At 50.2% G+C, this 21,662-nt stretch overlaps 5 non-coding genes across 5 annotated transcripts; all 5 read right to left on the bottom strand.

Moving 5' to 3' along the window:
• Positions 1-2,463: 2,463 nt before the first annotated feature.
• Positions 2,464-2,535, bottom strand: TRNAG-UCC (transfer RNA glycine (anticodon UCC)). The gene has a single exon. It is a non-coding gene; the product is annotated as a tRNA-Gly (tRNA).
• Positions 2,536-4,977: 2,442 nt separating this feature from the next.
• TRNAG-UCC (transfer RNA glycine (anticodon UCC)) lies at positions 4,978-5,049 on the bottom strand. The gene has a single exon. It is a non-coding gene; the product is annotated as a tRNA-Gly (tRNA).
• A 1,185-nt stretch (positions 5,050-6,234) lies between these two features.
• Positions 6,235-6,306, bottom strand: TRNAG-UCC (transfer RNA glycine (anticodon UCC)). Its single transcript has one exon. It is a non-coding gene; the product is annotated as a tRNA-Gly (tRNA).
• A 3,699-nt stretch (positions 6,307-10,005) lies between these two features.
• Positions 10,006-10,077, bottom strand: TRNAG-UCC (transfer RNA glycine (anticodon UCC)). Its single transcript has one exon. It is a non-coding gene; the product is annotated as a tRNA-Gly (tRNA).
• An 8,732-nt stretch (positions 10,078-18,809) lies between these two features.
• On the bottom strand, positions 18,810-18,881 carry TRNAG-UCC (transfer RNA glycine (anticodon UCC)). The gene has a single exon. It is a non-coding gene; the product is annotated as a tRNA-Gly (tRNA).
• Between the last annotated feature and the right edge of the window lie 2,781 nt (positions 18,882-21,662).

The following is a 21,662-nucleotide window of genomic DNA, read 5'->3' as shown; positions in this document are numbered from 1 at the left end:
GTCTGGGCTATGTGATGGAGCGCCCCTTAGAAATAAGAATAAGTCTTTGGCTGGGAATGAAAAAAGCTTGCGTTTGACGCAGAAGCAGTTCGCATCATGAGGTCTTGCCGGTCAGCCCAACATTTCCCCGGGACCCCTTAAAAAAGGAGCTTGGTTTTAAGTTTGGTTTGATTGAACAGTACATTTTGTTGGCTGGGCTGGGACCCTCTCCTATTTAGTGCAAGAGTGGAACGAGGCAGCAAGTTCAAGGAATGACATTGCATCCAGGCACTTACAGCTCTTTGTGCCCTAATGCCATGACACAAAAACATAATTTGAAAAAACTTAGCAGAGGATGGTTTCGATCCATCGACCTCTGGGTTATGGGCCCATCCATCGACCTCTGGGTTATGGGCCCAGCACGCTTCCGCTGCGCCACTCTGCTGGTTGGAGAACAAGAGCTTTTCTGGGCTTTTACAGCCTACAAACCGACAACCCTAGACCCAGTTTCGAGTGAAGCGGGCAGTAGGCCTTACAAAGCCAAACAACCTGCAACCATGCACTCCCATCCCATGGCCTTTTGCAGACAGGCCTCATTTCTCTAGCTCACACCCTAACTGCCAACACCCCTTCCCCTTCTCTCTCTGTCTCTCTCTCTCTGTCTCTCTCTCTCATTCTCTCTCTCTCGCAAATAGATACTTTACTTCCCAGGTGCAACAAAACAAGCCTTCTCGAGCTGGCAGATATGGGAAGGAAGGAAGGAAGGGCCAGTTTGGAAACTCAACTCAATTACCATAAATCCCCTGCTAAGGGTTATGGGAGGGAGGAATGAAGGAACTTTGCTTCAGGGAAAGGGCAGCTGCTGCTTCAGCATGTGAGGAGCGCAGCCACACGTTTCACCTTCCTCAGTATGTTGGTTTACAGGATGAGAGAGATCCTGAAACCTCACTCTAATAGGCTGAGGTGCTGTGCTCGGTGGCCTGCTGGGACCTTTGCCCGTCAGGGCAAGGCGAATAGGCCTTTGTCAGGCCTTCGTCAGGGCTTTGTCGGGGAGGGGCCAGGAGCCCTGCTCGCTTCAATCCCCTCACCGATAGACAGTTGCAGAAACTAGGATGCAAGAACCTTTCCTGGATGGGGTTTTGATTTTCGCGAAAAGTGTGTCAGCTTTGCTTTCAGCATGAGTCTAATTTCCCAAAAATGCATTTTGAACAATTTAAAGATTTGATCTGCGTTGGCCGGGAATCGAACCTGGGTCAACTGCTTGGAAGGCAGCTATGCTCACCACTATACCACCAACACCTGCCTGTCTGGGCTATGTGATGGAGCGCCCCTTAGAAATAAGAATAAGTCATTGGCTGGGAATGAAAAAAGCTTGCGTTTGACGCAGAAGCAGTTCGCATCATGAGGTCTTGCCGGTCAGCCCAACATTTCCCCGGGACCCCTTAAAAAAGGAGCTTGGTTTTAAGTTTGGTTTGATTGAACAGTACATTTTGTTGGCTGGGCTGGGACCCTCTCCTATTTAGCGCAAGAGTGGAACGAGGCAGCAAGTTCAAGGAATGACATTGCATCCAGGCACTTACAGCTCTTTGTGCCCTAATGCCATGACACAAAAACATAATTTGAAAAAACTTAGCAGAGGATGGTTTCGATCCATGGACCTCTGGGTTATGGGCCCAGCACGCTTCCGCTGCGCCACTCTGCTGGTTGGAGAACAAGAGCTTTTCTGGGCTTTTACAGCCTACAAACCGACAACCCTAGACCCAGTTTCGAGTGAAGCGGGCAGTAGGCCTTACAAAGCCAAACAACCTGCAACCACGCACTCCCATCCCATGGCCTTTTGCAGACAGGCCTCATTTCTCTAGCTCACACCCTAACTGCCAACACCCCTTCCCCTTCTCTCTCTGTCTCTCTCTCTCTGTCTCTCTCTCTCATTCTCTCTCTCTCGCAAGTAGATACTTTACTTCCCAGGTGCAACAAAACAAGCCTTCTCGAGCTGGCAGATATGGGAAGGAAGGAAGGAAGGGCCAGTTTGGAAACTCAACTCAATTACCATAAATCCCCTGCTAAGGGTTATGGGGGGGAGGAATGAAGGAACTTTGCTTCAGGGAAAGGGCTGCTGCTGCTTCAGCATGTGAGGAGCGCAGCCACACGTTTCACCTTCCTCAGTATGTTGGTTTACAGGATGAGAGAGATCCTGAAACCTCACTCTAATAGGCTGAGGTGCTGTGCTCGGTGGCCTGCTGGGACCTTTGCCCGTCAGGGCAAGGCGAATAGGCCTTTGTCAGGCCTTCGTCAGGGCTTTGTCGGGGAGGGGCCAGGAGCCCTGCTCGCTTCAATCCCCTCACCGATAGACAGTTGCAGAAACTAGGATGCAAGAACATTTCCTGGATGGGGTTTTGATTTTCGCGAAAAGTGTGTCAGCTTTGCTTTCAGCATGAGTCTGATTTCCCAAAAATGCATTTTGAACAATTTAAAGATTTGATCTGCGTTGGCCGGGAATCGAACCCGGGTCAACTGCTTGGAAGGCAGCTATGCTCACCACTATACCACCAACGCCTGCCTGTCTGGGCTATCTGATGGAGCGCCCCTTAGAAATAAGAATAAGTCATTGGCTGGGAATGAAAAAAGCTTGCGTTTGACGCAGAAGCAGTTCGCATCATGAGGTCTTGCCGGTCAGCCCAACATTTCCCCGGGACCCCTTAAAAAAGGAGCTTGGTTTTAAGTTTGGTTTGATTGAACAGTACATTTTGTTGGCTGGGCTGGGACCCTCTCCTATTTAGCGCAAGAGTGGAACGAGGCAGCAAGTTCAAGGAATGACATTGCATCCAGGCACTTACAGCTCTTTGTGCCCTAATGCCATGACACAAAAACATAATTTGAAAAAACTTAGCAGAGGATGGTTTCGATCCATGGACCTCTGGGTTATGGGCCCAGCACGCTTCCGCTGCGCCACTCTGCTGGTTGGAGAACAAGAGCTTTTCTGGGCTTTTACAGCCTACAAACCGACAACCCTAGACCCAGTTTCGAGTGAAGCGGGCAGTAGGCCTTACAAAGCCAAACAACCTGCAACCACGCACTCCCATCCCATGGCCTTTTGCAGACAGGCCTCATTTCTCTAGCTCACACCCTAACTGCCAACACCCCTTCCCCTTCTCTCTCTGTCTCTCTCTCTCTGTCTCTCTCTCTCATTCTCTCTCTCTCGCAAGTAGATACTTTACTTCCCAGGTGCAACAAAACAAGCCTTCTCGAGCTGGCAGATATGGGAAGGAAGGAAGGAAGGGCCAGTTTGGAAACTCAACTCAATTACCATAAATCCCCTGCTAAGGGTTATGGGGGGGAGGAATGAAGGAACTTTGCTTCAGGGAAAGGGCTGCTGCTGCTTCAGCATGTGAGGAGCGCAGCCACACGTTTCACCTTCCTCAGTATGTTGGTTTACAGGATGAGAGAGATCCTGAAACCTCACTCTAATAGGCTGAGGTGCTGTGCTCGGTGGCCTGCTGGGACCTTTGCCCGTCAGGGCAAGGCGAATAGGCCTTTGTCAGGCCTTCGTCAGGGCTTTGTCGGGGAGGGGCCAGGAGCCCTGCTCGCTTCAATCCCCTCACCGATAGACAGTTGCAGAAACTAGGATGCAAGAACCTTTCCTGGATGGGGTTTTGATTTTCGCGAAAAGTGTGTCAGCTTTGCTTTCAGCATGAGTCTGATTTCCCAAAAATGCATTTTGAACAATTTAAAGATTTGATCTGCGTTGGCCGGGAATCGAACCTGGGTCAACTGCTTGGAAGGCAGCTATGCTCACCACTATACCACCAACACCTGCCTGTCTGGGCTATGTGATGGAGCGCCCCTTAGAAATAAGAATAAGTCATTGGCTGGGAATGAAAAAAGCTTGCGTTTGACGCAGAAGCAGTTCGCATCATGAGGTCTTGCCGGTCAGCCCAACATTTCCCCGGGACCCCTTAAAAAAGGAGCTTGGTTTTAAGTTTGGTTTGATTGAACAGTACATTTTGTTGGCTGGGCTGGGACCCTCTCCTATTTAGCGCAAGAGTGGAACGAGGCAGCAAGTTCAAGGAATGACATTGCATCCAGGCACTTACAGCTCTTTGTGCCCTAATGCCATGACACAAAAACATAATTTGAAAAAACTTAGCAGAGGATGGTTTCGATCCATGGACCTCTGGGTTATGGGCCCAGCACGCTTCCGCTGCGCCACTCTGCTGGTTGGAGAACAAGAGCTTTTCTGGGCTTTTACAGCCTACAAACCGACAACCCTAGACCCAGTTTCGAGTGAAGCGGGCAGTAGGCCTTACAAAGCCAAACAACCTGCAACCACGCACTCCCATCCCATGGCCTTTTGCAGACAGGCCTCATTTCTCTAGCTCACACCCTAACTGCCAACACCCCTTCCCCTTCTCTCTCTGTCTCTCTCTCTCTGTCTCTCTCTCTCATTCTCTCTCTCTCGCAAGTAGATACTTTACTTCCCAGGTGCAACAAAACAAGCCTTCTCGAGCTGGCAGATATGGGAAGGAAGGAAGGAAGGGCCAGTTTGGAAACTCAACTCAATTACCATAAATCCCCTGCTAAGGGTTATGGGGGGGAGGAATGAAGGAACTTTGCTTCAGGGAAAGGGCTGCTGCTGCTTCAGCATGTGAGGAGCGCAGCCACACGTTTCACCTTCCTCAGTATGTTGGTTTACAGGATGAGAGAGATCCTGAAACCTCACTCTTATAGGCTGAGGTGCTGTGCTCGGTGGCCTGCTGGGACCTTTGCCCGTCAGGGCAAGGCGAATAGGCCTTTGTCAGGCCTTCGTCAGGGCTTTGTCGGGGAGGGGCCAGGAGCCCTGCTCGCTTCAATCCCCTCACCGATAGACAGTTGCAGAAACTAGGATGCAAGAACATTTCCTGGATGGGGTTTTGATTTTCGCGAAAAGTGTGTCAGCTTTGCTTTCAGCATGAGTCTGATTTCCCAAAAATGCATTTTGAACAATTTAAAGATTTGATCTGCGTTGGCCGGGAATCGAACCCGGGTCAACTGCTTGGAAGGCAGCTATGCTCACCACTATACCACCAACGCCTGCCTGTCTGGGCTATCTGATGGAGCGCCCCTTAGAAATAAGAATAAGTCATTGGCTGGGAATGAAAAAAGCTTGCGTTTGACGCAGAAGCAGTTCGCATCATGAGGTCTTGCCGGTCAGCCCAACATTTCCCCGGGACCCCTTAAAAAAGGAGCTTGGTTTTAAGTTTGGTTTGATTGAACAGTACATTTTGTTGGCTGGGCTGGGACCCTCTCCTATTTAGCGCAAGAGTGGAACGAGGCAGCAAGTTCAAGGAATGACATTGCATCCAGGCACTTACAGCTCTTTGTGCCCTAATGCCATGACACAAAAACATAATTTGAAAAAACTTAGCAGAGGATGGTTTCGATCCATGGACCTCTGGGTTATGGGCCCAGCATGCTTCCGCTGCGCCACTCTGCTGGTTGGAGAACAAGAGCTTTTCTGGGCTTTTACAGCCTACAAACCGACAACCCTAGACCCAGTTTCGAGTGAAGCGGGCAGTAGGCCTTACAAAGCCAAACAACCTGCAACCACGCACTCCCATCCCATGGCCTTTTGCAGACAGGCCTCATTTCTCTAGCTCACACCCTAACTGCCAACACCCCTTCCCCTTCTCTCTCTGTCTCTCTCTCTCTGTCTCTCTCTCTCATTCTCTCTCTCTCGCAAGTAGATACTTTACTTCCCAGGTGCAACAAAACAAGCCTTCTCGAGCTGGCAGATATGGGAAGGAAGGAAGGAAGGGCCAGTTTGGAAACTCAACTCAATTACCATAAATCCCCTGCTAAGGGTTATGGGGGGGAGGAATGAAGGAACTTTGCTTCAGGGAAAGGGCTGCTGCTGCTTCAGCATGTGAGGAGCGCAGCCACACGTTTCACCTTCCTCAGTATGTTGGTTTACAGGATGAGAGAGATCCTGAAACCTCACTCTAATAGGCTGAGGTGCTGTGCTCGGTGGCCTGCTGGGACCTTTGCCCGTCAGGGCAAGGCGAATAGGCCTTTGTCAGGCCTTCGTCAGGGCTTTGTCGGGGAGGGGCCAGGAGCCCTGCTCGCTTCAATCCCCTCACCGATAGACAGTTGCAGAAACTAGGATGCAAGAACATTTCCTGGATGGGGTTTTGATTTTCGCGAAAAGTGTGTCAGCTTTGCTTTCAGCATGAGTCTGATTTCCCAAAAATGCATTTTGAACAATTTAAAGATTTGATCTGCGTTGGCCGGGAATCGAACCCGGGTCAACTGCTTGGAAGGCAGCTATGCTCACCACTATACCACCAACGCCTGCCTGTCTGGGCTATCTGATGGAGCGCCCCTTAGAAATAAGAATAAGTTATTGGCTGGGAATGAAAAAAGCTTGCGTTTGACGCAGAAGCAGTTCGCATCATGAGGTCTTGCCGGTCAGCCCAACATTTCCCCGGGACCCCTTAAAAAAGGAGCTTGGTTTTAAGTTTGGTTTGATTGAACAGTACATTTTGTTGGCTGGGCTGGGACCCTCTCCTATTTAGCGCAAGAGTGGAACGAGGCAGCAAGTTCAAGGAATGACATTGCATCCAGGCACTTACAGCTCTTTGTGCCCTAATGCCATGACACAAAAACATAATTTGAAAAAATTTAGCAGAGGATGGTTTCGATCCATCGACCTCTGGGTTATGGGCCCAGCACGCTTCCGCTGCGCCACTCTGCTGGTTGGAGAACAAGAGCTTTTCTGGGCTTTTACAGCCTACAAACCGACAACCCTAGACCCAGTTTCGAGTGAAGCGGGCAGTAGGCCTTACAAAGCCAAACAACCTGCAACCATGCACTCCCATCCCATGGCCTTTTGCAGACAGGCCTCATTTCTCTAGCTCACACCCTAACTGCCAACACCCCTTCCCCTTCTCTCTCTGTCTCTCTCTCTCTGTCTCTCTCTCTCATTCTCTCTCTCTCGCAAGTAGATACTTTACTTCCCAGGTGCAACAAAACAAGCCTTCTCGAGCTGGCAGATATGGGAAGGAAGGAAGGAAGGGCCAGTTTGGAAACTCAACTCAATTACCATAAATCCCCTGCTAAGGGTTATGGGGGGGAGGAATGAAGGAACTTTGCTTCAGGGAAAGGGCTGCTGCTGCTTCAGCATGTGAGGAGCGCAGCCACACGTTTCACCTTCCTCAGTATGTTGGTTTACAGGATGAGAGAGATCCTGAAACCTCACTCTAATAGGCTGAGGTGCTGTGCTCGGTGGCCTGCTGGGACCTTTGCCCGTCAGGGCAAGGCGAATAGGCCTTTGTCAGGCCTTCGTCAGGGCTTTGTCGGGGAGGGGCCAGGAGCCCTGCTCGCTTCAATCCCCTCACCGATAGACAGTTGCGGAAACTAGGATGCAAGAACCTTTCCTGGATGGGGTTTTGATTTTCGCGAAAAGTGTGTCAGCTTTGCTTTCAGCATGAGTCTGATTTCCCAAAAATGCATTTTGAACAATTTAAAGATTTGATCTGCGTTGGCCGGGAATCGAACCCAGGTCAACTGCTTGGAAGGCAGCTATGCTCACCACTATACCACCAACGCCTGCCTGTCTGGGCTATGTGATGGAGCGCCCCTTAGAAATAAGAATAAGTCTTTGGCTGGGAATGAAAAAAGCTTGCGTTTGACGCAGAAGCAGTTCGCATCATGAGGTCTTGCCGGTCAGCCCAACATTTCCCCGGGACCCCTTAAAAAAGGAGCTTGGTTTTAAGTTTGGTTTGATTGAACAGTACATTTTGTTGGCTGGGCTGGGACCCTCTCCTATTTAGCGCAAGAGTGGAACGAGGCAGCAAGTTCAAGGAATGACATTGCATCCAGGCACTTACAGCTCTTTGTGCCCTAATGCCATGACACAAAAACATAATTTGAAAAAATTTAGCAGAGGATGGTTTCGATCCATGGACCTCTGGGTTATGGGCCCAGCACGCTTCCGCTGCGCCACTCTGCTGGTTGGAGAACAAGAGCTTTTCTGGGCTTTTACAGCCTACAAACCGACAACCCTAGACCCAGTTTCGAGTGAAGCGGGCAGTAGGCCTTACAAAGCCAAACAACCTGCAACCACGCACTCCCATCCCATGGCCTTTTGCAGACAGGCCTCATTTCTCTAGCTCACACCCTAACTGCCAACACCCCTTCCCCTTCTCTCTCTGTCTCTCTCTCTCTGTCTCTCTCTCTCATTCTCTCTCTCTCGCAAGTAGATACTTTACTTCCCAGGTGCAACAAAACAAGCCTTCTCGAGCTGGCAGATATGGGAAGGAAGGAAGGAAGGGCCAGTTTGGAAACTCAACTCAATTACCATAAATCCCCTGCTAAGGGTTATGGGGGGGAGGAATGAAGGAACTTTGCTTCAGGGAAAGGGCTGCTGCTGCTTCAGCATGTGAGGAGCGCAGCCACACGTTTCACCTTCCTCAGTATGTTGGTTTACAGGATGAGAGAGATCCTGAAACCTCACTCTAATAGGCTGAGGTGCTGTGCTCGGTGGCCTGCTGGGACCTTTGCCCGTCAGGGCAAGGCGAATAGGCCTTTGTCAGGCCTTCGTCAGGGCTTTGTCGGGGAGGGGCCAGGAGCCCTGCTCGCTTCAATCCCCTCACCGATAGACAGTTGCAGAAACTAGGATGCAAGAACCTTTCCTGGATGGGGTTTTGATTTTCGCGAAAAGTGTGTCAGCTTTGCTTTCAGCATGAGTCTGATTTCCAAAAAATGCATTTTGAACAATTTAAAGATTTGATCTGCGTTGGCCGGGAATTGAACCCAGGTCAACTGCTTGGAAGGCAGCTATGCTCACCACTATACCACCAACGCCTGCCTGTCTGGGCTCTCTGATGGAGCGCCCCTTAGAAATAAGAATAAGTCATTGGCTGGGAATGAAAAAAGCTTGCGTTTGACGCAGAAGCAGTTCGCATCATGAGGTCTTGCCGGTCAGCCCAACATTTCCCCGGGACCCCTTAAAAAAGGAGCTTGGTTTTAAGTTTGGTTTGATTGAACAGTACATTTTGTTGGCTGGGCTGGGACCCTCTCCTATTTAGCGCAAGAGTGGAACGAGGCAGCAAGTTCAAGGAATGACATTGCATCCAGGCACTTACAGCTCTTTGTGCCCTAATGCCATGACACAAAAACATAATTTGAAAAAACTTAGCAGAGGATGGTTTCGTTCCATCGACCTCTGGGTTATGGGCCCAGCACGCTTCCGCTGTGCCACTCTGCTGGTTGGAGAACAAGAGCTTTTCGGGGCTTTTACAGCCTACAAACCGACAACCCTAGACCCAGTTTCGAGCGAAGCGGGCAGTAGGCCTTACAAAGCCAAACAACCTGCAACCACGCACTCCCATCCCATGGCCTTTTGCAGACAGGCCTCATTTCTCTAGCTCACACCCTAACTGCCAACACCCCTTCCCCTTCTCTCACTGTCTCTCTCTCTCTGTCTCTCTCTCTCATTCTCTCTCTCTCGCAAATAGATACTTTACTTCCCAGGTGCAACAAAACAAGCCTTCTCGAGCTGGCAGATATGGGAAGGAAGGAAGGAAGGGCCAGTTTGGAAACTCAACTCAATTACCATAAATCCCCTGCTAAGGGTTATGGGAGGGAGGAATGAAGGAACTTTGCTTCAGGGAAAGGGCTGCTGCTGCTTCAGCATGTGAGGAGCGCAGCCACACGTTTCACCTTCCTCAGTATGTTGGTTTACAGGATGAGAGAGATCCTGAAACCTCACTCTAATAGGCTGAGGTGCTGTGCTCGGTGGCCTGCTGGGACCTTTGCCCGTCAGGGCAAGGCGAATAGGCCTTTGTCAGGCCTTCGTCAGGGCTTTGTCGGGCAGGGGCCAGGAGCCCTGCTCGCTTCAATCCCCTCACCGATAGACAGTTGCAGAAACTAGGATGCAAGAACATTTCCTGGATGGGGTTTTGATTTTCGCGAAAAGTGTGTCAGCTTTGCTTTCAGCATGAGTCTGATTTCCCAAAAATGCATTTTGAACAATTTAAAGATTTGATCTGCGTTGGCCGGGAATCGAACCCGGGTCAACTGCTTGGAAGGCAGCTATGCTCACCACTATACCACCAACGCCTGCCTGTCTGGGCTATCTGATGGAGCGCCCCTTAGAAATAAGAATAAGTCATTGGCTGGGAATGAAAAAAGCTTGCGTTTGACGCAGAAGCAGTTCGCATCATGAGGTCTTGCCGGTCAGCCCAACATTTCCCCGGGACCCCTTAAAAAAGGAGCTTGGTTTTAAGTTTGGTTTGATTGAACAGTACATTTTGTTGGCTGGGCTGGGACCCTCTCCTATTTAGCGCAAGAGTGGAACGAGGCAGCAAGTTCAAGGAATGACATTGCATCCAGGCACTTACAGCTCTTTGTGCCCTAATGCCATGACACAAAAACATAATTTGAAAAAATTTAGCAGAGGATGGTTTCGATCCATCGACCTCTGGGTTATGGGCCCAGCACGCTTCCGCTGCGCCACTCTGCTGGTTGGAGAACAAGAGCTTTTCTGGGCTTTTACAGCCTACAAACCGACAACCCTAGACCCAGTTTCGAGTGAAGCGGGCAGTAGGCCTTACAAAGCCAAACAACCTGCAACCACGCACTCCCATCCCATGGCCTTTTGCAGACAGGCCTCATTTCTCTAGCTCACACCCTAACTGCCAACACCCCTTCCCCTTCTCTCTCTGTCTCTCTCTCTCTGTCTCTCTCTCTCATTCTCTCTCTCTCGCAAGTAGATACTTTACTTCCCAGGTGCAACAAAACAAGCCTTCTCGAGCTGGCAGATATGGGAAGGAAGGAAGGAAGGGCCAGTTTGGAAACTCAACTCAGTTACCATAAATCCCCTGCTAAGGGTTATGGGGGGGAGGAATGAAGGAACTTTGCTTCAGGGAAAGGGCTGCTGCTGCTTCAGCATGTGAGGAGCGCAGCCACACGTTTCACCTTCCTCAGTATGTTGGTTTACAGGATGAGAGAGATCCTGAAACCTCACTCTAATAGGCTGAGGTGCTGTGCTCGGTGGCCTGCTGGGACCTTTGCCCGTCAGGGCAAGGCGAATAGGCCTTTGTCAGGCCTTCATCAGGGCTTTGTCGGGGAGGGGCCAGGAGCCCTGCTCGCTTCAATCCCCTCACCGATAGACAGTTGCAGAAACTAGGATGCAAGAACCTTTCCTGGATGGGGTTTTGATTTTCGCGAAAAGTGTGTCAGCTTTGCTTTCAGCATGAGTCTGATTTCCAAAAAATGCATTTTGAACAATTTAAAGATTTGATCTGCGTTGGCCGTTAATCGAACCTGGGTCAACTGCTTGGAAGGCAGCTATGCTCACCACTATACCACCAACACCTGCCTGTCTGGGCTCTCTGATGGAGCGCCCCTTAGAAATAAGAATAAGTCATTGGCTGGGAATGAAAAAAGCTTGCGTTTGACGCAGAAGCAGTTCGCATCATGAGGTCTTGCCGGTCAGCCCAACATTTCCCCGGGACCCCTTAAAAAAGGAGCTTGGTTTTAAGTTTGGTTTGATTGAACAGTACATTTTGTTGGCTGGGCTGGGACCCTCTCCTATTTAGCGCAAGAGTGGAACGAGGCAGCAAGTTCAAGGAATGACATTGCATCCAGGCACTTACAGCTCTTTGTGCCCTAATGCCATGACACAAAAACATAATTTGAAAAAACTTAGCAGAGGATGGTTTCGTTCCATCGACCTCTGGGTTATGGGCCCAGCACGCTTCCGCTGTGCCACTCTGCTGGTTGGAGAACAAGAGCTTTTCTGGGCTTTTACAGCCTACAAACCGACAACCCTAGACCCAGTTTCGAGTGAAGCGGGCAGTAGGCCTTACAAAGCCAAACAACCTGCAACCACGCACTCCCATCCCATGGCCTTTTGCAGACAGGCCTCATTTCTCTAGCTCACACCCTAACTGCCAACACCCCTTCCCCTTCTCTCTCTGTCTCTCTCTCTCTGTCTCTCTCTCTCATTCTCTCTCTCTCGCAAATAGATACTTTACTTCCCAGGTGCAACAAAACAAGCCTTCTCGAGCTGGCAGATATGGGAAGGAAGGAAGGAAGGGCCAGTTTGGAAACTCAACTCAATTACCATAAATCCCCTGCTAAGGGTTATGGGAGGGAGGAATGAAGGAACTTTGCTTCAGGGAAAGGGCTGCTGCTGCTTCAGCATGTGAGGAGCGCAGCCACACGTTTCACCTTCCTCAGTATGTTGGTTTACAGGATGAGAGAGATCCTGAAACCTCACTCTAATAGGCTGAGGTGCTGTGCTCGGTGGCCTGCTGGGACCTTTGCCCGTCAGGGCAAGGCGAATAGGCCTTTGTCAGGCCTTCGTCAGGGCTTTGTCGGGGAGGGGCCAGGAGCCCTGCTCGCTTCAATCCCCTCACCGATAGACAGTTGCAGAAACTAGGATGCAAGAACCTTTCCTGGATGGGGTTTTGATTTTCACGAAAAGTGTGTCAGCTTTGCTTTCAGCATGAGTCTGATTTCCAAAAAATGCATTTTGAACAATTTAAAGATTTGATCTGCGTTGGCCGGGAATCGAACCCGGGTCAACTGCTTGGAATGCAGCTATGCTCACCACTATACCACCAACGCCTGCCTGTCTGGGCTATCTGATGGAGCGCCCCTTAGAAATAAGAATAAGTCATTGGCTGGGAATGAAAAAAGCTTGCGTTTGACGCAGAAGCAGTTCGCATCATGAGGTCTTGCCGGTCAGCCCAACATTTCCCCGGGACCCCTTAAAAAAGGAGCTTGGTTTTAAGTTTGGTTTGATTGAACAGTACATTTTGTTGGCTGGGCTGGGACCCTCTCCTATTTAGCGCAAGAGTGGAACGAGGCAGCAAGTTCAAGGAATGACATTGCATCCAGGCACTTACAGCTCTTTGTGCCCTAATGCCATGACACAAAAACATAATTTGAAAAAACTTAGCAGAGGATGGTTTCGATCCATCGACCTCTGGGTTATGGGCCCAGCACGCTTCCGCTGCGCCACTCTGCTGGTAGGAGAACAAGAGCTTTTCTGGGCTTTTACAGCCTACAAACCGACAACCCTAGACCCAGTTTCGAGTGAAGCGGGCAGTAGGCCTTACAAAGCCAAACAACCTGCAACCACGCACTCCCATCCCATGGCCTTTTGCAGACAGGCCTCATTTCTCTAGCTCACACCCTAACTGCCAACACCCCTTCCCCTTCTCTCTCTGTCTCTCTCTCTCTGTCTCTCTCTCTCATTCTCTCTCTCTCGCAAGTAGATACTTTACTTCCCAGGTGCAACAAAACAAGCCTTCTCGAGCTGGCAGATATGGGAAGGAAGGAAGGAAGGGCCAGTTTGGAAACTCAACTCAATTACCATAAATCCCCTGCTAAGGGTTATGGGGGGGAGGAATGAAGGAACTTTGCTTCAGGGAAAGGGCTGCTGCTGCTTCAGCATGTGAGGAGCGCAGCCACACGTTTCACCTTCCTCAGTATGTTGGTTTACAGGATGAGAGAGATCCTGAAACCTCACTCTAATAGGCTGAGGTGCTGTGCTCGGTGGCCTGCTGGGACCTTTGCCCGTCAGGGCAAGGCGAATAGGCCTTTGTCAGGCCTTCGTCAGGGCTTTGTCGGGGAGGGGCCAGGAGCCCTGCTCGCTTCAATCCCCTCACCGATAGACAGTTGCGGAAACTAGGATGCAAGAACCTTTCCTGGATGGGGTTTTGATTTTCACGAAAAGTGTGTCAGCTTTGCTTTCAGCATGAGTCTGATTTCCCAAAAATGCATTTTGAACAATTTAAAGATTTGATCTGGGTCAACTGCTTGGAAGGCAGCTATGCTCACCACTATACCACCAACGCCTGCCTGTCTGGGCTATGTGATGGAGTGCCCCTTAGAAATAAGAATAAGTCTTTGGCTGGGAATGAAAAAAGCTTGCGTTTGACGCAGAAGCAGTTCGCATCATGAGGTCTTGCCGGTCAGCCCAACATTTCCCCGGGACCCCTTAAAAAAGGAGCTTGGTTTTAAGTTTGGTTTGATTGAACAGTACATTTTGTTGGCTGGGCTGGGACCCTCTCCTATTTAGTGCAAGAGTGGAACGAGGCAGCAAGTTCAAGGAATGACATTGCATCCAGGCACTTACAGCTCTTTGTGCCCTAATGCCATGACACAAAAACATAATTTGAAAAAACTTAGCAGAGGATGGTTTCGATCCATCGACCTCTGGGTTATGGGCCCATCCATCGACCTCCAGGTTATGGGCCCAGCACGCTTCCGCTGCGCCACTCTGCTGGTTGGAGAACAAGAGCTTTTCTGGGCTTTTACAGCCTACAAACCGACAACCCTAGACCCAGTTTCGAGTGAAGCGGGCAGTAGGCCTTACAAAGCCAAACAACCTGCAACCATGCACTCCCATCCCATGGCCTTTTGCAGACAGGCCTCATTTCTCTAGCTCACACCCTAACTGCCAACACCCCTTCCCCTTCTCTCTCTGTCTCTCTCTCTCTGTCTCTCTCTCTCATTCTCTCTCTCTCGCAAATAGATACTTTACTTCCCAGGTGCAACAAAACAAGCCTTCTCGAGCTGGCAGATATGGGAAGGAAGGAAGGAAGGGCCAGTTTGGAAACTCAACTCAATTACCATAAATCCCCTGCTAAGGGTTATGGGAGGGAGGAATGAAGGAACTTTGCTTCAGGGAAAGGGCAGCTGCTGCTTCAGCATGTGAGGAGCGCAGCCACACGTTTCACCTTCCTCAGTATGTTGGTTTACAGGATGAGAGAGATCCTGAAACCTCACTCTAATAGGCTGAGGTGCTGTGCTCGGTGGCCTGCTGGGACCTTTGCCCGTCAGGGCAAGGCGAATAGGCCTTTGTCAGGCCTTCGTCAGGGCTTTGTCGGGGAGGGGCCAGGAGCCCTGCTCGCTTCAATCCCCTCACCGATAGACAGTTGCAGAAACTAGGATGCAAGAACCTTTCCTGGATGGGGTTTTGATTTTCGCGAAAAGTGTGTCAGCTTTGCTTTCAGCATGAGTCTGATTTCCCAAAAATGCATTTTGAACAATTTAAAGATTTGATCTGCGTTGGCCGGGAATCGAACCCGGGTCAACTGCTTGGAAGGCAGCTATGCTCACCACTATACCACCAACACCTGCCTGTCTGGGGTATGTGATGGAGCGCCCCTTAGAAATAAGAATAAGTCATTGGCTGGGAATGAAAAAAGCTTGCGTTTGACGCAGAAGCAGTTCGCATCATGAGGTCTTGCCGGTCAGCCCAACATTTCCCCGGGACCCCTTAAAAAAGGAGCTTGGTTTTAAGTTTGGTTTGATTGAACAGTACATTTTGTTGGCTGGGCTGGGACCCTCTCCTATTTAGCGCAAGAGTGGAACGAGGCAGCAAGTTCAAGGAATGACATTGCATCCAGGCACTTACAGCTCTTTGTGCCCTAATGCCATGACACAAAAACATAATTTGAAAAAATTTAGCAGAGGATGGTTTCGATCCATCGACCTCTGGGTTATGGGCCCAGCACGCTTCCGCTGCGCCACTCTGCTGGTTGGAGAACAAGAGCTTTTCTGGGCTTTTACAGCCTACAAACCGACAACCCTAGACCCAGTTTCGAGTGAAGCGGGCAGTAGGCCTTACAAAGCCAAACAACCTGCAACCACGCACTCCCATCCCATGGCCTTTTGCAGACAGGCCTCATTTCTCTAGCTCACACCCTAACTGCCAACACCCCTTCCCCTTCTCTCTCTGTCTCTCTCTCTCTGTCTCTCTCTCTCATTCTCTCTCTCTCGCAAGTAGATACTTTACTTCCCAGGTGCAACAAAACAAGCCTTCTCGAGCTGGCAGATATGGGAAGGAAGGAAGGAAGGGCCAGTTTGGAAACTCAACTCAATTACCATAAATCCCCTGCTAAGGGTTATGGGGGGGAGGAATGAAGGAACTTTGCTTCAGGGAAAGGGCTGCTGCTGCTTCAGCATGTGAGGAGCGCAGCCACACGTTTCACCTTCCTCAGTATGTTGGTTTACAGGATGAGAGAGATCCTGAAACCTCACTCTAATAGGCTGAGGTGCTGTGCTCGGTGGCCTGCTGGGACCTTTGCCCGTCAGGGCAAGGCGAATAGGCCTTTGTCAGGCCTTCGTCAGGGCTTTGTCGGGGAGGGGCCAGGAGCCCTGCTCGCTTCAATCCCCTCACCGATAGACAGTTGCGGAAACTAGGATGCAAGAACCTTTCCTGGATGGGGTTTTGATTTTCGCGAAAAGTGTGTCAGCTTTGCTTTCAGCATGAGTCTGATTTCCCAAAAATGCATTTTGAACAATTTAAAGATTTGATCTGCGTTGGCCGGGAATCGAACCCAGGTCAACTGCTTGGAAGGCAGCTATGCTCACCACTATACCACCAACGCCTGCCTGTCTGGGCTATGTGATGGAGCGCCCCTTAGAAATAAGAATAAGTCTTTGGCTGGGAATGAAAAAAGCTTGCGTTTGACGCAGAAGCAGTTCGCATCATGAGGTCTTGCCGGTCAGCCCAACATTTCCCCGGGACCCCTTAAAAAAGGAGCTTGGTTTTAAGTTTGGTTTGATTGAACAGTACATTTTGTTGGCTGGGCTGGGACCCTCTCCTATTTAGCGCAAGAGTGGAACGAGGCAGCAAGTTCAAGGAATGACATTGCATCCAGGCACTTACAGCTCTTTGTGCCCTAATGCCATGACACAAAAACATAATTTGAAAAAATTTAGCAGAGGATGGTTTCGATCCATCGACCTCTGGGTTATGGGCCCAGCACGCTTCCGCTGCGCCACTCTGCTGGTTGGAGAACAAGAGCTTTTCTGGGCTTTTACAGCCTACAAACCGACAACCCTAGACCCAGTTTCGAGTGAAGCGGGCAGTAGGCCTTACAAAGCCAAACAACCTGCAACCACGCACTCCCATCCCATGGCCTTTTGCAGACAGGCCTCATTTCTCTAGCTCACACCCTAACTGCCAACACCCCTTCCCCTTCTCTCTCTGTCTCTCTCTCTCTGTCTCTCTCTCTCATTCTCTCTCTCTCGCAAGTAGATACTTTACTTCCCAGGTGCAACAAAACAAGCCTTCTCGAGCTGGCAGATATGGGAAGGAAGGAAGGAAGGGCCAGTTTGGAAACTCAACTCAATTACCATAAATCCCCTGCTAAGGGTTATGGGGGGGAGGAATGAAGGAACTTTGCTTCAGGGAAAGGGCTGCTGCTGCTTCAGCATGTGAGGAGCGCAGCCACACGTTTCACCTTCCTCAGTATGTTGGTTTACAGGATGAGAGAGATCCTGAAACCTCACTCTAATAGGCTGAGGTGCTGTGCTCGGTGGCCTGCTGGGACCTTTGCCCGTCAGGGCAAGGCGAATAGGCCTTTGTCAGGCCTTCGTCAGGGCTTTGTCGGGGAGGGGCCAGGAGCCCTGCTCGCTTCAATCCCCTCACCGATAGACAGTTGCAGAAACTAGGATGCAAGAACCTTTCCTGGATGGGGTTTTGATTTTCGCGAAAAGTGTGTCAGCTTTGCTTTCAGCATGAGTCTGATTTCCAAAAAATGCATTTTGAACAATTTAAAGATTTGATCTGCGTTGGCCGGGAATTGAACCCAGGTCAACTGCTTGGAAGGCAGCTATGCTCACCACTATACCACCAACGCCTGCCTGTCTGGGCTCTCTGATGGAGCGCCCCTTAGAAATAAGAATAAGTCATTGGCTGGGAATGAAAAAAGCTTGCGTTTGACGCAGAAGCAGTTCGCATCATGAGGTCTTGCCGGTCAGCCCAACATTTCCCCGGGACCCCTTAAAAAAGGAGCTTGGTTTTAAGTTTGGTTTGATTGAACAGTACATTTTGTTGGCTGGGCTGGGACCCTCTCCTATTTAGCGCAAGAGTGGAACGAGGCAGCAAGTTCAAGGAATGACATTGCATCCAGGCACTTACAGCTCTTTGTGCCCTAATGCCATGACACAAAAACATAATTTGAAAAAACTTAGCAGAGGATGGTTTCGTTCCATCGACCTCTGGGTTATGGGACCAGCACGCTTCCGCTGTGCCACTCTGCTGGTTGGAGAACAAGAGCTTTTCGGGGCTTTTACAGCCTACAAACCGACAACCCTAGACCCAGTTTCGAGCGAAGCGGGCAGTAGGCCTTACAAAGCCAAACAACCTGCAACCACGCACTCCCATCCCATGGCCTTTTGCAGACAGGCCTCATTTCTCTAGCTCACACCCTAACTGCCAACACCCCTTCCCCTTCTCTCACTGTCTCTCTCTCTCTGTCTCTCTCTCTCATTCTCTCTCTCTCGCAAATAGATACTTTACTTCCCAGGTGCAACAAAACAAGCCTTCTCGAGCTGGCAGATATGGGAAGGAAGGAAGGAAGGGCCAGTTTGGAAACTCAACTCAATTACCATAAATCCCCTGCTAAGGGTTATGGGAGGGAGGAATGAAGGAACTTTGCTTCAGGGAAAGGGCTGCTGCTGCTTCAGCATGTGAGGAGCGCAGCCACACGTTTCACCTTCCTCAGTATGTTGGTTTACAGGATGAGAGAGATCCTGAAACCTCACTCTAATAGGCTGAGGTGCTGTGCTCGGTGGCCTGCTGGGACCTTTGCCCGTCAGGGCAAGGCGAATAGGCCTTTGTCAGGCCTTCGTCAGGGCTTTGTCGGGCAGGGGCCAGGAGCCCTGCTCGCTTCAATCCCCTCACCGATAGACAGTTGCAGAAACTAGGATGCAAGAACATTTCCTGGATGGGGTTTTGATTTTCGCGAAAAGTGTGTCAGCTTTGCTTTCAGCATGAGTCTGATTTCCCAAAAATGCATTTTGAACAATTTAAAGATTTGATCTGCGTTGGCCGGGAATCGAACCCGGGTCAACTGCTTGGAAGGCAGCTATGCTCACCACTATACCACCAACGCCTGCCTGTCTGGGCTATCTGATGGAGCGCCCCTTAGAAATAAGAATAAGTCATTGGCTGGGAATGAAAAAAGCTTGCGTTTGACGCAGAAGCAGTTCGCATCATGAGGTCTTGCCGGTCAGCCCAACATTTCCCCGGGACCCCTTAAAAAAGGAGCTTGGTTTTAAGTTTGGTTTGATTGAACAGTACATTTTGTTGGCTGGGCTGGGACCCTCTCCTATTTAGCGCAAGAGTGGAACGAGGCAGCAAGTTCAAGGAATGACATTGCATCCAGGCACTTACAGCTCTTTGTGCCCTAATGCCATGACACAAAAACATAATTTGAAAAAATTTAGCAGAGGATGGTTTCGATCCATCGACCTCTGGGTTATGGGCCCAGCACGCTTCCGCTGCGCCTCTCTGCTGGTTGGAGAACAAGAGCTTTTCTGGGCTTTTACAGCCTACAAACCGACAACCCTAGACCCAGTTTCGAGTGAAGCGGGCAGTAGGCCTTACAAAGCCAAACAACCTGCAACCACGCACTCCCATCCCATGGCCTTTTGCAGACAGGCCTCATTTCTCTAGCTCACACCCTAACTGCCAACACCCCTTCCCCTTCTCTCTCTGTCTCTCTCTCTCTGTCTCTCTCTCTCATTCTCTCTCTCTCGCAAGTAGATACTTTACTTCCCAGGTGCAACAAAACAAGCCTTCTCGAGCTGGCAGATATGGGAAGGAAGGAAGGAAGGGCCAGTTTGGAAACTCAACTCAGTTACCATAAATCCCCTGCTAAGGGTTATGGGGGGGAGGAATGAAGGAACTTTGCTTCAGGGAAAGGGCTGCTGCTGCTTCAGCATGTGAGGAGCGCAGCCACACGTTTCACCTTCCTCAGTATGTTGGTTTACAGGATGAGAGAGATCCTGAAACCTCACTCTAATAGGCTGAGGTGCTGTGCTCGGTGGCCTGCTGGGACCTTTGCCCGTCAGGGCAAGGCGAATAGGCCTTTGTCAGGCCTTCGTCAGGGCTTTGTCGGGGAGGGGCCAGGAGCCCTGCTCGCTTCAATCCCCTCACCGATAGACAGTTGCAGAAACTAGGATGCAAGAACCTTTCCTGGATGGGGTTTTGATTTTCGCGAAAAGTGTGTCAGCTTTGCTTTCAGCATGAGTCTGATTTCCAAAAAATGCATTTTGAACAATTTAAAGATTTGATCTGCGTTGGCCGTTAATCGAACCTGGGTCAACTGCTTGGAAGGCAGCTATGCTCACCACTATACCACCAACACCTGCCTGTCTGGGCTCTCTGATGGAGCGCCCCTTAGAAATAAGAATAAGTCATTGGCTGGGAATGAAAAAAGCTTGCGTTTGACGCAGAAGCAGTTCGCATCATGAGGTCTTGCCGGTCAGCCCAACATTTCCCCGGGACCCCTTAAAAAAGGAGCTTGGTTTTAAGTTTGGTTTGATTGAACAGTACATTTTGTTGGCTGGGCTGGGACCCTCTCCTATTTAGCGCAAGAGTGGAACGAGGCAGCAAGTTCAAGGAATGACATTGCATCCAGGCACTTACAGCTCTTTGTGCCCTAATGCCATGACACAAAAACATAATTTGAAAAAACTTAGCAGAGGATGGTTTCGTTCCATCGACCTCTGGGTTATGGGCCCAGCACGCTTCCGCTGTGCCACTCTGCTGGTTGGAGAACAAGAGCTTTTCTGGGCTTTTACAGCCTACAAACCGACAACCCTAGACCCAGTTTCGAGTGAAGCGGGCAGTAGGCCTTACAAAGCCAAACAACCTGCAACCACGCACTCCCATCCCATGGCCTTTTGCAGACAGGCCTCATTTCTCTAGCTCACACCCTAACTGCCAACACCCCTTCCCCTTCTCTCTCTGTCTCTCTCTCTCTGTCTCTCTCTCTCATTCTCTCTCTCTCGCAAATAGATACTTTACTTCCCAGGTGCAACAAAACAAGCCTTCTCGAGCTGGCAGATATGGGAAGGAAGGAAGGAAGGGCCAGTTTGGAAACTCAACTCAATTACCATAAATCCCCTGCTAAGGGTTATGGGAGGGAGGAATGAAGGAACTTTGCTTCAGGGAAAGGGCTGCTGCTGCTTCAGCATGTGAGGAGCGCAGCCACACGTTTCACCTTCCTCAGTATGTTGGTTTACAGGATGAGAGAGATCCTGAAACCTCACTCTAATAGGCTGAGGTGCTGTGCTCGGTGGCCTGCTGGGACCTTTGCCCGTCAGGGCAAGGCGAATAGGCCTTTGTCAGGCCTTCGTCAGGGCTTTGTCGGGGAGGGGCCAGGAGCCCTGCTCGCTTCAATCCCCTCACCGATAGACAGTTGCAGAAACTAGGATGCAAGAACCTTTCCTGGATGGGGTTTTGATTTTCACGAAAAGTGTGTCAGCTTTGCTTTCAGCATGAGTCTGATTTCCAAAAAATGCATTTTGAACAATTTAAAGATTTGATCTGCGTTGGCCGGGAATCGAACCCGGGTCAACTGCTTGGAATGCAGCTATGCTCACCACTATACCACCAACGCCTGCCTGTCTGGGCTATCTGATGGAGCGCCCCTTAGAAATAAGAATAAGTCATTGGCTGGGAATGAAAAAAGCTTGCGTTTGACGCAGAAGCAGTTCGCATCATGAGGTCTTGCCGGTCAGCCCAACATTTCCCCGGGACCCCTTAAAAAAGGAGCTTGGTTTTAAGTTTGGTTTGATTGAACAGTACATTTTGTTGGCTGGGCTGGGACCCTCTCCTATTTAGCGCAAGAGTGGAACGAGGCAGCAAGTTCAAGGAATGACATTGC

The sequence above is a fragment of the Ambystoma mexicanum genome, chromosome 6q, assembly GCF_040938575.1.
Source record: "Ambystoma mexicanum isolate Mex_15411 chromosome 6q, UKY_AmexF1_1, whole genome shotgun sequence".
NCBI lineage: Eukaryota > Metazoa > Chordata > Amphibia > Caudata > Ambystomatidae > Ambystoma > Ambystoma mexicanum.
Note: the sequence above shows the minus strand (reverse complement) of the source record. Positions and strands in the feature narration are given on the sequence as shown.